The following is a 16,798-nucleotide window of genomic DNA, read 5'->3' on the forward strand; positions in this document are numbered from 1 at the left end:
TTCCTGAACACTTCTGTTCCTTCCATGTTTACACCTTTGCACCTCTGTATTATGAGATTTTGCTTTATTGTTGCTGGTCTTCCTCATATATCTAATCACCCTTGGTTGTTTATTCCTGTTTAGAAATGAGATGTTAGGCAGTCTACAAAGGGCTCTGGGGAGGGGGCAGGGCTTGCAGGCAGGCAGGCATTGCTGACAGAACCAGACCAGACAGGAATCTGACTGGGGCAAATCCTGACTATATAGGGCTGTGGGCTATGGGGCTGACTGTTCCATCTAGGCTCCTAATTACTCTCCCTGCTTTCATACTCACAACTCACTCCATATCTTCCATTATATTTACATATCTAAGCATGGAAATTCTTAGTAACTCAGCAATACAGGTAGACTCTCTTCACTCCTTAGCCATCACTCCTCCATCCTTTCAGCTTTTCAAAGACCTTTGAAATCTCATCTATTGATGGTTTCCTTCTCATGTTTGACATAATTCTGGGTTTATATCATTTATTTTTCCTCACCATGTTTTTTTTTAAATTTAGTTCCAAAAGGGAAAAGAGTTCAAACATATCTTCATCCTATCATCTTTGACCAGACATTTATTTATTGATTGGTTACTTATTTTAATGAAGACCCCTGGTTACTCTGTTCACTTATGCTAATATCCTAACTAGTTATTGCGGAAGTCATTGGCATATGTGTTGAATTGTGTGTCTCCCAAATGATATGTTGTCCTCACCCCTCCTAACTTAAACTATGACCATACTTGGAGATAAAGTTGTTGTAAATATAATTACAACATGTAATTAATTGGGATGAAGTCATACTGGCAGGAGTGGGGAGGTAGTCCTGTAATTCCAATGTGACTAGGGCATCCTTATAAGAAAACAGCCATTTGAAGACAGAGAGATACAAGGAAAATCTACATGGTGATAAAGGCAGAGATTGGAGTTGTGTAACTGCAAGCCAGGGATTGCCAAGAATTGTCTGAAAGCTACCAGAAGTTAGGAGGAGATAAGGAAGGATTCTTGCCTACCTCTTTCCCAGGGAGTGCGGTCCTGCTGACATATTGATTTTAGACTTCCAGTCTCCAAAATATGGGACAAGGAACAGCTATTATTTTAAGCCATCCAGTGTGTAGTACTTTGTATGGCAGCCCTAGAAAACTAATACAAATAGAGGGAGGCAGCAACTAAGAATGTGCTAAGCATTCAATTTAGAGATATTGAGGTAACCTGCAGAAATACCTCTTTTGCAACAACAGCAACAACAAAATTTAAACCTAGCTATCTCTGGAAGGAGGACAAAGGTCAAGGAATGTTGGCAGCCTTACAATACTGGAAAAGACAAGGAAATTTATCCTCCTAAAGCCTCCAGAAAGAAATGCAGTCCTCCTGATGCCTTGTTTTCAGCCCAGTGAGGTCAGATTTACAGACCTGTAAGATTATAAATTGGTATTGTTTTAAACCAATAAATTTGTGAAAATGTGTTATAGCAGCCATATGAAGCTAATATACTATCCCTCTAAAAAGGTAGGCTCAAAGCTAAAGCACAGTAGCCCAGTTGGGAAGTAGTCACTGATGAGTACCTTGGGATACACTATCCTATTCTAGATGCTAATCTAATTATATACTCAACATTTAGTTTTATAATTGCCACCTGATGCTGTTTTCACACATTTAATTTGCAGAAAAGAGAAATATTGTAAGACTGTAAATGCAAGTGAAAAGGTGATATTTACCATGTTGTCATCTCCATCATAACATAGTATCTAAAGTCCTGGTCCTTGGAGTCAGGAAGGACTGGATTCTAATCCCCATTCAACTGTTTATAAACTGTGATCTGTTTGAAATCTTAAGGTTCAATTTCATCAGTAAGTCAAAGATAGCAACAATAACAATCTTCTGTGGTTATTGTGTTGCCTAAATGAGATGATATATTTAAGGCAGTTAAAGTGTGGTGCTTGATCCAACTTGAAAGGGAGGAGTAAGCTGATGTTGAGTTTAACCCCCAAACTCTGTTTCCTGATGCTGTTCCCAAAGGGTTGCACTGAAAATTTTGTGACTGTCCCACTTTTTGTATATATGGTAATATATATAGCTTGTAATACACACACACATTTGTGTGTGGGTGTGTTTAATCAAACACATGGCTCACAAGTGCTACTAGCACATTAGAAGAAGTTTAAATAATCAAAATATGAAGGTGAACATTTATTCAGTGGTTAGTGTTTGGTAAAAACTCTTTTCTCCCTCATCTCACCTGATCTCCACGGTCCTGGCCTATAGACTGTAAACAGTTCTCTTGGTTTGTCTAAACATGATAAAGGACCTCATCAGCTTCTATCTACCATTCCTTCCCCATCCCCTGCCCTGTAGTGTACAGTCCACGTGACAGTTAGATGCTTTTAAATAACAGCTGCTGACTCTTTCTTTATTCCCCCAACAGAAGCTTGTCTGATCTCAAGACATGGAAGAGAATTTTCTCACCTCATCTTCACCATCGGTGCCTCCATGTGTTATTCCCTTAAGAGAATACCTACCCTAAGATTAAGAGAATGGGCTGCAGAGCCTCATTCAGATCAGATCTAGATTCAAATCCTAACTTGGTTCCTTAAAAGTTCTTTGAACAAGTTGTTTAACTTCTCTGTGTACCATGTTCTTCCTATACAAAATGGGATGAATACTTTAAGACAATGAGTAACATGCCTGGTATCCTAAAGCTCATAATAGTGACAATAATTTCATTACTACTTTATTGCTTCTGTTTTCTCTCCAAGGATACCCTCCAGCTTCCCTCTGGTCTGTTTTCCCAGTCTTTCCCCTGAGGATTTATCTCCAAGGACATTTCTCTGCTATGCTGCATTACAACCTTTAGAATGTTAAGCAAATAGCCGTTCCGTTTAGTTTCTATTACATTAGTTACTGAATCAAGCAAACAATGTACTTCAGTATGGCATCATTTAATAAAAGCCTAACTTGCCCCCTACCTGGCAGAGATGATGGGAGCTTATTAAGATAATGTCTTCCTAGTACTTACCAGCCCCTTGAAAGACATTCACTAAATAAACAGTGGTATTTGATTTTTGTGTTGTTTGTTTTAGTTCTTAATGCATGCTCTCTGAATGATATTAATAGGTCCTCTGCAGTGCCTCTTCCAATATGGGCACTTGTTAAGCACTGCCAAATGCAGAATCATAGTAAATATAGCTCCTATGTGCCTCTGCGTAGCTCTCCCCTCCTCCTCCTCTCTCCTTCTCCCTCTTAACATCATTGCATAGTGAGAACAATTAAAATTTGGGGGATTCCCTCTGCCTTCTAGGTTCCTAGTCCACTGACTTTCAACCCTGGCAGCATATCACCTGGGAAGCTATGTGAAACTTTAGGTGACCAGACCAGAATAATTGGGGAGAAATCTCTGGAGTGGAACCGACGTGTCAATGTTTCCTACAGTTTTCCAATGATTTCAATGTGGAGTCAAGGGTGAGAACTTCTGAAACTATTTGCCTCCTGCACATACTGCCAGATCCTGATCAAATGACGCTGTGAACTGACAAACCAGTACTTAGTATTTTATTTCTACTTAACCATGAGCTACTTAAGGGCTAGTAATGTTCTTTGCTGCCAAGGAATAACAGTGCCTAGAAAAGAATGAGCATTTAATCTGTATTCTCTTAGTTAAAAGCATACCCTCTCCAGCCCAAAGGATTCTCTGCTCATGTAGTATCTATAAAAATTGTGAATTCTTCTTGTTAACCCTATTGATTGATTGGTTGTTGGTAGTGTATGTTATCAGTTTTATCACTGAAGAGAGATTTTTGTTGCAGTCTTGCAGGAAAAGCAGATCTCTGCCATGTGGGATGAGTGCTGCTGTCATTTAGACCAGAGGGGCTGCTATGGCCATCCAGAAGAAGGCCTAGGATATGAGGTCAGAGTGGAAGAAGCCCAGGCCTTCCAGCCACAAGGAGCCAGGTTCAAGTCTCAACAACCATGTGCTCCTTACTCTAGTCAGGTCTCCTTTCTGTGAGAGAGGAACATGATGTAAAGAAAGAGACATGGTGACTGTATTCCTCAGCGTGGGCTACCATAAGAGATATCTTAGATTGAGGAGCATAAACAACAGACATTTTTCTCACAGTTCTAGAAGCTGAAAGTATAAGATCAAGATGCTTATCAGTATTGGTTTCTGCTGAGGCCCCCCTTCCTGGCTTGTAAATGACCACCTTCTTGCTGTTCACACATAGTGGAGAAAGAGAAAGTAAGGGTCCTACCCTATGACCTATTTTGCTTTAATTACCTCCTTGTCAGCCCTTGTTTCCAAATGTGGTCACATTGGGGGTTGGGGGATCAACAGATGAATGGGGAGGAACACATTTCAGTCCATAGAAGAGAAAAGCATATGAGTTCAGTAACATTAATATTGCTTTTCTCCCCCCACCGTGTGTGTGTGTATGTGTGTGTGTACCTCAGTTTTCTTTGAAAGAATCAGAAAAGTTTCAAGAAAGAGAAGTCGGCTAGATCTTGTTAGTTAAATAGAAATTTCTTTATCTCTTCATCAGCTTTGGGCAGTTAGGTTATATTCATTTGTTGTCTGTTATGAATAGTGTTTTAACAAACATGGAGTTCAGCTAAGTCTTTGACGTACTCATTTCATTTCCTTTGTATATAAACCCAAAGTGGGATTGCTGTATTATATGGTAGTTCTATCGTTAGTTTTTTTGAGGAACCTCCATACTGTTTTCCATGATGGTGATATAAACTCACATGAATGGGAAAAGAAAGTGTAGTGCAGTACACAATGGAATACTATTTAGCCATTTAAAAAGAGTGCATCTTGTCATTTGTGACAACATGGATGGAACTGGAGATCATTATGTGAAATAAGCCAGACATAGAAAAATAGGTTCTGCATGATTTCACTCATATGTGAAATCTAAAAATGTTGATCAATTTCATAGAAGTTGAGAGTAGAATGGTGGCTGCAAGAGGCTGGGGAGAGTAAGGAGGGCAAATGAAAAAGGAAGAGATTGGTCAATGGAAACTCAGTTATCATTAGGAGTAAAAAGTTCTGGTGTGCTATTATTGCACAGTGTGTGACTGTAGATAACAATAATGTATGTGTACATGTAAAAGCTAGAAGATATTCAGTGTTCTACCACTAAAAATAACAATCCATTTAACCTGATTTAAACATAATACAATGTATACATGTATCAAAATATCACATTGCTTCACATTAATATGTACAGTTTTATGATTTCATGTATCAGTTAAATTTTTAATTAAAATTTTTACAAAATGAATTTCTTAGGCAAACAAAGATAAAAGCATTCCAAGTGAAGGAGACAGTGAATGTTAAAAGGCAAGGGCTATTTGTGGATCAGTGAAAATGTTTAGATTTCACTGAACTGGGTCATGGTAAAAGATGCAAGTTATATAGGTTGGGTGCATGTCATTAACAGTTACTGGTGTCAAACTGAGAATTTAGAATGTTTCCCTTGGGATGGTAATTATGCTTCTTTCTGATTTCTCAGCTAGATGGTTGGGTTCTTAAGGGCAAGGGCTTTGTGAACTGTCACTTTGTAATCCATCCCTGACCTAGGACACTGCCTTGAAAGTGTAACAGGAATTGCTACCTGCCTTTGCATATCAAAACCCTCCTATCTGTTCATTTGTTCAGTTTGAATGAAAGCCATTTTGTGTGAGATCCAACATTGCTCTCTCAAGACTCCATCACTCCTATCTGCTTCTGGATTATCTGGAAACCATGGGTCTTAAAACGTTCCAAACAGAAGGTCTTCTTTTTCCCAAATGGGAAGAGACTGGTACCTGCTCTCTGCAGCAGATCCTTTCATTGCCTGTGGGCATCTGTCCAGCATCAGAACAACTCTCATTGTCCATCCATCATCTGTGTGCTCTGCTTCTCCACACCGTGGCCCACATTGCTATGTGTCACTGACCTGTCTCATTGTACAGGGAGCTGCTGCTTGTTCAATCCAGGATGCCCTCAGCAGTAACCCTGACTCCAGGCCTTAGCCCTTAGTCCTTACAAGCACACCAATTTATTATTTTTGAAACCATATTTTCTACCTTGCTGTGGTTTGTTCATGTGCTGGAATCTTGACCCCCACCATAACAACATTGGAAAGTAGAGGAACCTCTAAGAAGTGGAGTCCAGTGGGGAGGAGATTGGGTCATGATGACCCTCATGATGGATCAGTGTTGGTCTCAAGAAATGGATTAGTTCCTGAGGAATTAGATTGTACTAAGTGAGCCTGTCACCTCTCCTGAATCCTCCTGCCTTGTGATGTCACCATCTCTGTTGTCATGTGCCAAAACGCCCTCAACATTAGTTGAACAGATGGAACTGCCCAGTTGTGAAATTTTACCCTGCAAAACTTGGAGCTGAGTAAACCTCTTTTCTAGTAGTACCCAGCTTCAGGCATTTTGTTACAGCAACACATAGCAGACTAAGACACCTCTAGGTGCTATTTTCCTAGTAGATTGACTATTTGTCTCTTCTAGCTAACAGTTTCTCTCTATTTCCCCTTGAGTTTTGAGAAATTTTTGTTAATAATCCTCTAAGCACAAAGCTTTATTTCACTCCCTCACTTGTGTAATCTAAATTAATTGCATTGATGGGTATGACCTCTGGAACACAAATGCATGTTTAAAATAAAAGACTGATTATTATATAATGAACTATATTCAGTTTACTAAATAGTTAACTTAAACATAAATATATGTATATATTTATGCTGAATAGATGTATAATTTATGCTAATGATAATTACAAATAATACAAAGGCATAATAACTCCACTGTAGCACTGGTATTCATTACCGATGTTTCATTTTGCTTCTTCTCAACAATCATATAGGGAGAATTTGACATGCTTTAGAAACTTTGCTGGACACTGAAGACATGAAGACATAAAAATGGCTATGATATCATCCTTATCCTCAAAGAGATTAAAGTTTAGTCAGGGAGTAAGACTAGTTTACAGCAATAGCCATTGTGTTAGGAAATCCATATTAAGGACTTATTGAGCAGACACAGGTTTTTGTGATTCTACAGAGCTTTCTTATTTGCTGTGCTGTTTCTGTGTTAGCTTTCTGCTCAAGTTATCCATACCTAGAACCTACATTGGCTTTTATTTTTCTTGTCAATTCTGTTTGAAGTATATTAGGTAGATTTGACTACATTCTCTTATTGAAACAAAATAACCTACCAGCTTCAGGATGAGAGTATTAACATGTCAAATGTTTGTTTGTATTACTCACAAGAAGCCCAGTGTGAAGAGGGTTCAGAGGCTGCTCCATGTGGTCACCTGGTGGATGTCGGATCTCTGGCCTTCTCACTTATCATAAGTAGATGGTGATGCCATTGTCCAGGTGATGCCACATGGTGCTGTGGAAGGTATATAGCCCATTACCTTTTAACTGCTGTCATCCAGAAGTGACACAGCACTTTTTTCTCACAGATCATTTGCCAGAACTAGTAACAGGCCCCCAAACTAACTCTAAGCAAGGCTGGAAAAAAGACTTTAGTGACTATTACTGCTGTTACTAGAGTAGTGATTTTAGAGCATGAGATTTGAAAAATTGAAATCCTAAGTCTGTTAGCTATTTTTACCTTCTACAAAGGGAAGGACATGATATCCCTTTTTCCTGCTGAGATTTGAACATAAATCTAAAATAAAAGAATAAAAATGGAAGCCCGAGTTTTGTCTGTGTTAATGATTGAGGACAAGCTGTAGAAATATAGTTTCATTTTGTTAGTCAAGTGAGCCCATTGTTGGAATCCAAAATTCAGCTGACACCTGGACTAGGTAGAACTAATGGCATGGTTAAGCAGGAGAACCTATATCCTCCACACAGTGACTGACCCCTGAGACAGTAGGAAAAAATAGACATGAACAGAATGTGTGTGGCTAAGCTTATTCTCCTATCAACAAGATAAGTCATTCCACCTCTCTCGGAGGGGTGTAAGTAGGGAAGCTGAAAGAAATACTGGTGGAGCTCTGAAAGGCAACTCAAAGTGAGGGACAGAATTTCTCATTAACTCTTGTTCATTATGCTGTTTGTGCCAATGACCAACCCTCTCTTGCTGTCAATTGTTCACCTATAAAGTGACATTCATAGTATCTCACTGTATCTCCTCTTCAGTCTTTTACAACCTCTGGAAACTAGGAGATAAGCTGGACTTGTCATGAGGAAGAGCTTTTCAAATGCCTTCTATAAAGTGGTCATGAATACTTGAAGCGGAACTGCTGTGTGGTTTATAGAGGCCAGATGGCCTTTAAACATGTTCTCTACCCTCAACAAACATTACTTTAAAAATCTTCTGAACAGATTATCTCAGAAAACCTGTCCCCAATTACTCAGCAAACATTCCTAATGGAAAGATACAAAACCCCCTTTTCCAGAAAAGACAGAAGCTGTGCACTTAAGGTCTATCCATGGAGGTTTCTATTTTAACTCTTCCATGACTGTTTCCATGTGTGTTTGACTGGCAATAGAAAATGGGAAAAAATTCATGATTTGCAGAAAAGTGGGCCTTCCATTTTCCCAGTGAAATACTAATTAGTTTAAGGCCTTAAGGGCCTAAGTTTGAGACTTCTCAGATAGGAAATTACTTTTTTTTCAAATCTAGAAGAATTTTAAAAGTAGAAATGTTTTAAATGAAAGTATTACACAATTACATGTATAGACTCTGGCATTGAGGAAGTTATTTTCATGGTGTAGGCTGAATCTAGCATAAAAATATTTACTGCTCTGAAATGTCAATATGAAATAATCAGAATCTAAAATTAAATATTTACTGCATAATCAGCCTGCATTCATCCATCAACAATGTTCCCTGAGAAACACTGATTGCACAGAATTTGACCACCTGTATTTTCCTAATATTTTCAGGCTTAGGAAGAAAACCACCAAAGTCTCACTCACAAGCATTTCTGACATCTTGACAAGGAAGGGGCTTTGTGGAACAGGAAAGGATGCAATGGTTTTTAACTCAAGTTTCAAATAATGCACTTGCACTGCATATTATGAATGTTTGTATTCATCTCTCAAACTAAACCATATTTTGAATTGTAATCCCTGACGTGATGGTATTTGGAGATGGGGAGTGGGGCCTCTAAGAGTTTGTTTCTCAAGAATGGGATGAGTGCCCTTTAAAAAGAAAAGCCTCTTGCCTCTGCTGTTATATGAAGACACGGAGAGAAGAAGAGGTAAAGCAGGCTCTCACCAGACATCAGGCATCTTAATCATGGATCTTCTAGTTTCCCAAACTGTGAGAAATAAATGTCTGTTTTTCATAAGCCTATGGTGTTCTGTTATAACTATTCAAATGGATTAAGACACACATATACACATACAAAAATGAGTAACTCTGTTGATTTGCCATGACCATATCGCCTAGGTCCAAATTCAGTGCAGTAAGTCAATAAGTCTTTATATCTTCACCAACTCTGTGATTTAGAAGTAATAAGAGCAAACTGTGGTAGACAACTAAGATATAGATGTGGTCCATGTTCTTGGTGAGCACACTCTAGGGAGAGAGACCATAAATAAATACTAAGAGATAGTACATTGCTCTCACTGCCAGGCTGAGACTCAGCCTAGTGGCAGAGGTAAGAGGGGTCCTGAGGAGGACAGTCTGTTGTAACTATTCAAATGGATTAAGACACACACATATACATATAAAAAAATGAGTAAATCTGCTAATATGCTGTGGCCACATAGCCTAGGTCCAACTTCAGTGCAATAAGTCAATAAAAACCTACTCTAAGATATTGTTCCAAATTGAAGTCAAGGGCAATTTTATTTCCTTAATGTTATTTAGTTGGAAGAACCAAATAAATTTTAACTTATTGTGAAGATTTCACTTTCACATTTATTAAAAAATAAACATTGAGTCTCCCAATTCAGTGGTGCGGAATAAGGCTAACTGTAGATTGACAGCTTTGTGAAAGTGCAGGAGGCAATGAATGACCCAGAAAATCCTCAACTACAAAGCAGGAGGTCTGGGTTTAAACTGTGTGATCCTGAGTTGAAAATGAAGGGCTCTGTCTCATAGCAACTGTTTTATTTTTCAGAAAGTAAGAGGGCTGGACTCCTTGATTTCTTAGGTTCCCTCTACCTCTTAAGACCTTGTCATCTTTTTTAATTAAAACGGATCCATGCAATAATATTATCCCAACTCAGTTACAGTTATTCTTTGCTTATTCAACAATTAATGAAACCACCTAATAGGTTGAGAGTATGGACCTCTGGGTCCATCAGAACTGAGTTTGGGTTTGAGCTTTGACGCTTTACTGGCTATGAAGCAATTTATTTAACTTTTCTGAACTTTTCATCCATAAAATGAGGAAGTTAAAGCTTGTCTAAGGTGGAAGAATTAAACAAGATCATGAAGTAAGAGCTTAACACAGTGCAGTGCTGGGTACAAGAGACTTCACTTGATAACTATTTTTGAGTACTTCTGTGTAACACACGCTGTCCAAGGTGCTGAGGAAAATATCTATTCCCTAATTATAATCCAAAAGAGAGATCAGTATGTAAATTATATATAGTCCACACAGGGGCGTGAATTGCATCATATCAGAGCACAGGAGGAGCAGTATTGACCTAGAGATTCTTGGGCAGGCTGTTCAGAGGACAACTGGTGTTAATGCACAAGAAAGACACACACACAAGGCAGGAAGGCAAAGGAAGGAAAACACCGAGACCTAATGGTCTGTGTGATTGAAGATAGTGAGCAGTCTGATGTTTCCACAGGTAAGAGCAACATGTGGCCTATGGTTACCTTGTAAAAGTTCACATGAAGGAGTTTAGGTTTCCAGTATATGAGGATTCATCACAGTTGATTTACTATAAGTTCATTAAAAAGTTTTAGGCTTCAGATTTCTTACAGATTCAGATTTGTTAGTACTCTGTTGCTTCATTAGTCTAAGTCAGGAGTAGACAAATGACCTGCAGACCAACTCTGGCCTAAGGCTCAAGCTCAGAATGGTTTTTACATTTTTAAGTGTATTTCAAATGTCTATGTTAGCAACTTTGTACTTGATTTCTCACCTTTGCCACAATGGATAATATACTTACTGTCTCTTTAAGAAATTTTTTCTGACTGCTGAATTAAATGATCAATATTACACTAGTGATATCTAACCAAAACTCCAAGTCACCATAAGCAGCTTCAGCAATGTGGCAGGATACAAAATTAACTTACAAAATTTATTAGGTTTTCTATACACCAACAATGAACAAATTGAGGAAGAATATATGAAAACAATTCCATTTATAATAGCCTCAAAAGAATCAAATACCTAGGAGTAAACTTAACAAAAGATGAGAATGACCTCTACAAGGAGAACTACAAACCCCTGAAGAAAGAGATCGAAGAAGACTACAGAAGGTGGAGAGAACTCCCATGCTTGTGGATTGGTAGAATCAACATAGTAAAAATGGCTATACTACCAAAAGCAATCTACATGTTTAATGCAATTCCCATGAAAATCCCAATGATATTCATCACAGAGATTGAAAAATCTACCCTAAAGTTCATTTGGGAACACAAGAGACTGAGACTAGCCAAGGCAATACTCATCAAAAAGAGTAATGCTGGAGGTATGACAATACCTGACTTCAAGCTATATTACAAAGCTATAGCAATAAAAACAGTATGGTACTGGCACAAAACAGATAAGAAGACCAGTGGAACAGAATAGCAGACCCAGGTATGAATTCACACAGCTATGCCTACCTTATTTTTGACAAAGGCATCAAAAACATATGATGGAGAATAGACAGCCTCTTTAACAAATGTTTCTGGGGAAAGAGGTTATCTGCCTGCAGAAAACTGAAACTAGAGCCATGCCTATCACCCTGTACTAGTATTAACTGAAAGTGCATTAAGGACCTTAATATCAGACCTGAAACTCTGAGGTTAGTACAGGAAAGAGCAGGAAATACTCTGGAAGCAATAGGTATAGGCAAGGACTTCCTCAATAGAACTCAACTGAGGCCAATAGGAAAAGGGGAACAGGTACTACAGAAAAGGTTAGATCAAAAAGAATTAACCCAGAAGGTAACACCCATGCACAGGAAATCAATGTGAGTCAATGCCCTGTATAGCTATCCTTATCTCAACCAGCAAAAACCCTTGTTCCTTCCTATTATTGCTTATACTCTCTCTACAACAAAATTAGAAATAAGGGCAAAATAGTTTCTGCTGGGTATTGGGGGGGGAGAGGGAGTGGGTGGTAAGGGAGGGGGTGGGAGCAGGGGGAAGAAATGAACCAAGCCTTGTATGCACATATGAATAATAAAAGAAAAATGAAAAAAAATAAAAAATAGAACTCCAGCAGCTCAGCAACTAAAAGAAAGGATGGACAAATGGGACTAAATGAAATTTAAAAGCTTCTGCATAACAAAAGAAATGGTCTCTAAACTGAAGAGACCACCCACAGAGTGGGAAAAAATATTCACTGCTATACATCAGACAAAGGACTGATAACCAGAATATGAAGGGAGCTCAAAAAACTAAACTCCCCCAAAATTAATGAACCAATAAAGAAGTGGACAACTGAACTAAACAGAACATTTTCAAAAGAAGAAGTCCAAATGGCCAAAAAAACACATGAAAAAATGCTCACAATTGCTGGCCATAAGGGAAATGCAAATCAAAACCACACTAAGATTCCACCTCACCCTTGTTAGAATAGCTATCATCAAAAACACCACCAACAACAAATGTTGGTGAGGATGTGGGGAAAAAGGAACCCTCATACACTGCTTGTAGGAATGTAAGCTAGTGCAACCACTCTGGAAAACAATATGGAGGCTTCTTGAAAAACTAAACATAGATCTGCCATATGATCCAGTAATACCACTCCTAGGGATATATCCAAAGGAATGCGACTCAGGTTACTCCAGAGGCACCTGCACATCCATGTTTATTGCAGCACTATTCACAATAGCCAAGTTATGGAAACAGCCAAGATGCCCCACTACTGACAAATGGATTAAGAAAATGTGGTATTTATACACAATGGAATTTTACTCAGGCACAAAGAAGAATCAAATCTTATTGTTCGCAAGTAAATGGATGGAACTGGAGAACATCATCTTAAGCGAAGTTAGCCAGGCTCAGAAGGCCAAAATACATATGTTCTCCCTCATGTGTGGACTTTATACCTAAAACAAATGCAGTAATATTATTGGACATGGGTCAAATGCTAAGGGGAGAATGCATATGGGAGGAATAGGGAAAGGTAGGAAACCCCAAACTTGAAAGTGTTTGATGTGCCCACTGTAGAGGAGGGAATATAGTAATCTTAAACTGATAGAGGCCACTATGGGAAGGTGACCAGGAAGTAGTGAAGAGGTCTGGTAGAGATGAATCAATTTGGGTTGTAATACACATGTGCATGGAAGCAATGCTAGGAATCTCTCTATATAGCTATCCTTATCTCAAACTAGCAAAAACGCTATGTCTTTCTTATTATTGCTTATGTCTTCTCTTCAACAAAATTGGAGAAGAGTGCAGAACAGGTTCTGCCTGGAAGTGAGAGGGGTGGGGGTAGAAGGAGAGGGTGGGGGGCAGGGGGAGAGATGGCCCAAACAATGTATGCACATACAAATAAATGAATAAAAAAAGAATTCTTTTCTGACTGCTGAATGAAATGATCAATATTAAACTAATAATATTTGGATTAAAAGGCTAAAAATGCCAAGTTGTACAAATATTTGCTTTGTGCCTACCACATCTCTGGATTTATTTTCTCTCTGGAAACTTTCTTTAAAGTCCAAACTACCATATAACTTTTATAATGGGCCCAGGGTTCAATGGCTAAACCTGTTCTTCCATGTTCTTTAATTACTTTTGAGCACTTTATAGTCTCTTAGATCATATCATAATTGAACAATGGGATTTGTTTGTGTTCCAGCTTTTCCTTTTATTCCCAGTGTTAGCCAACAATACCACTTGTATCTATTTTCTATACCTGAAAGTAATTTTCCTTCATGTCTAAGTCACCTAGATAAGAATTTTGTGTAGGATCTATATTAGCTGGACTACAGATGATTGACCCACATCTTAAAAAGACATCAAATAACAGCACCTTAAAGAGGATGGTATATTTCTCTAAGAGCCCAGGGATAACTGACTGGGACTGGAATGTGGCCCTGCTCCACAGAATTTGCAGAAATCCATACTTCTTCTGTCTTATTGTCCTGTTTTCATAGATTGTCCTTTCCCTGGTGGTACAAGGGAAAGGTACCAAGCACTAGAATTAAAGATGGTGAGAGTGTATACCGACCTTACAACATTATTGCAGAATCACAGATGTACAATGCCTCCAATGAAGTGTGCTATAGGTATCTATTACTATTAATAGCTAGGTAATTTCAAAAGGTTTACTGAAATGCCCGTTATTGACTATGTGCCAAATAAAAATAATTTCAATGAAGCTGAATTGTGAAATAAGTATAAAGACGTGTTTTGATCTCCTCTGTGGTTCCCAGATTATGATGGCTATTATCATAATGAGTATACCAGTATAGTTACATTTGAGAGAAATTTTTGTTTTGTTTTGTTTTGTTATTAACCAAAGATTGTCTTTGGCTGCATAGAATTTTGGATTCCACGCATAACTCAACAGCAGACTTTTCGAAGCCCTGTTCTATTTTTCATACTTTTTGCCTGTAGCCAAATCCTATTAGATATATTTCCATGTCATGTTGTGTTTAAATAATGTGGCAGGACAGGGCCTTGACTTGGAAAATGACACCCTTCCTCCGAGGAGGCTTCTATCACAATCACTTCATACAGAAATCATATCTTGTATTTTGCCTCTGTGGAAATGGGCGACATTGTTAAAAATTTTTTTCTACTGCAAGAAAATCTGATTTTTGATTTATTGTGTCAAACAGCTGCTAGTATATGGTGCTGGGCAACTGTCCAGCTGTGAGGTTTACACAAATTAATTTAACCCACCACTACACTGTGACTCCAATTAGAGTGGTCCCTCCAGATGTGGCAGTAAATTAGGGACACTGTCCATGATCAGGGAGGGGCTAGGGTCCAGATAATTTAATGAAATCCAGAGTCCTGGTGAGGAATAATTCCAAATGGTAAGTTATCCTGTAAAATATATTTATGACAGCTTGAATACATATGTACAAGAATATTGCTCAAGGAAAATCATAATACTTAGGTGTATATCAGTTTATAGAATGTAGTGTTTCAGAGCAATTCAAAGTGTTTGACTGTAATTGCATTGGATACTCAAAAAATCTCTTTTCCTGCCTCTTTGTCTTCCTCTCTTAGCACTCTTGTTTCTGCTGAGAAAAGGTTGAATTGGGTAAATCTTATGTATTGACTACTTTGAATAAAACCTTGCAGACCTTTGATGTGCCTCCTCTGGTCCTCAAGACATGGTTTGAGAAACGTCAAATTAACTTTCAACACTTTTGTCACTCTAGGTAATTACAGGAACCAGCACAATCATAAACACAATTGTAAACACTAATGTGGAAATCTCATGGCTTTGCCCATTTATTATTGTCTTCTCTGTGATTTAGAATATTCAAATGTCAATGCTTAGGACTATAGTAAAAAACAAAAGGAAAAAAATTAAATTAACATTGAATTCTCACACACCAGATAAGAAGTACAAAGAATTCTCCTAGGATCTTCCAACATAGAGTTTGAAAGGTACAGCATCAAACCAGATTTCTGAGTTGCTTGACTCACAATTAAATGGACTCTTTTTAGGCTCTGCACATTCTCCTCTTATCTTGTTTCATTTCAGTTGATGATGTTTATTAAGAGGCAATGTCATATGTTTCACAGAACAGGCTTTGGGGCAGAAGGACCCACACTCGAGTCATGGCTCTGTCCTGTGAGAATGCTTTGGTCACCATATCACCTACTAACTTCCCCCTTAAAATGTATTTCATCTATTAATAATCTACTTTGAGAACTTGGCTAATATGCATTCAAAAAGAATTCCTTTCCTTAGTATACAAATAAGAACCAGTTCTTGTTATATGTACTGATTTTATCCTATATTCAACAGTAATGAAAACAATGGTACAAAAGCATGTAACTTTTACATACCAAGTACCATAGCATGTGCTTTACCTGTGTTAGATCATTTTAAGCCTCAAGTACTCCTGTAGGGTAGGTACCATTACTGCCCCTTTATAGATGAAAAACTAGGGCAGTGTTGTTCAAGAGAAGTGTAATGCAAGCTAAGTCAGCTTAAATTTTCTAGTATCCACTTTAAGAAACTAAAAAGCACACATATGAATAAAAAAAAAACAAGATCAAGCTCTTAAAAAAAACAAAGAAACCTAAAAAGCATTTAATTTAAATAATGTCTTACACAATTCAGTGGTTAAAGTGAAATGTAGTCCCATTAAAAACAATAAAGTGAGCATAGTGGAAAAGTATCGTAGACTGCTTCCAGTTTTTAAATTTCAATTTCAATAAAAAGTAAAAGCATTCACTTCCTCAGTCACACCAGCCATATTTCAAGTGCCCAATAATCTTATGTGGCTAGTAGCTATTATATTGGATAGCACAAACCTGCTGTGGTGATTCATATATTCAGTAAATATTCACAGATCATCTGTTATAAAAGAGGTGCTGTTCTCTGAAGACGTAGTAGGAAACAAAATGAACAAAATCAGTGCTCTGGTGGAGCTTTTATTATATCAGGAATAAGAGGAACAATAAATCAATAATTAACTTAAAAATATCAGGTCATATTAAGTATTCTGAAAAAGAAG

General features: G+C 37.9%; 1 protein-coding gene and 1 long non-coding RNA gene across 2 annotated transcripts in view; one reads left to right on the top strand and one right to left on the bottom strand.

The window, feature by feature from the left end:
- Dab1 (DAB adaptor protein 1) overlaps window positions 1–16,798 on the top strand; it is a 1,106,217-nt gene that overhangs the window by 477,179 nt on the left and 612,240 nt on the right. The gene's annotated exons all lie outside the window — the stretch shown is intronic.
- The window catches only part of LOC141424933 (uncharacterized), a 98,126-nt gene continuing 82,985 nt past the window's right edge, over window positions 1,658–16,798 (bottom strand). The window contains exon 6 of the long non-coding RNA XR_012449899.1: window positions 1,658–7,406. This is a non-coding gene — a long non-coding RNA (uncharacterized lncRNA). The remainder of the gene's footprint in view (window positions 7,407–16,798) is intronic.

Source organism: Castor canadensis, chromosome 7, assembly GCF_047511655.1.
Source record: "Castor canadensis chromosome 7, mCasCan1.hap1v2, whole genome shotgun sequence".
In the NCBI taxonomy this organism is placed as follows: domain Eukaryota; kingdom Metazoa; phylum Chordata; class Mammalia; order Rodentia; family Castoridae; genus Castor; species Castor canadensis.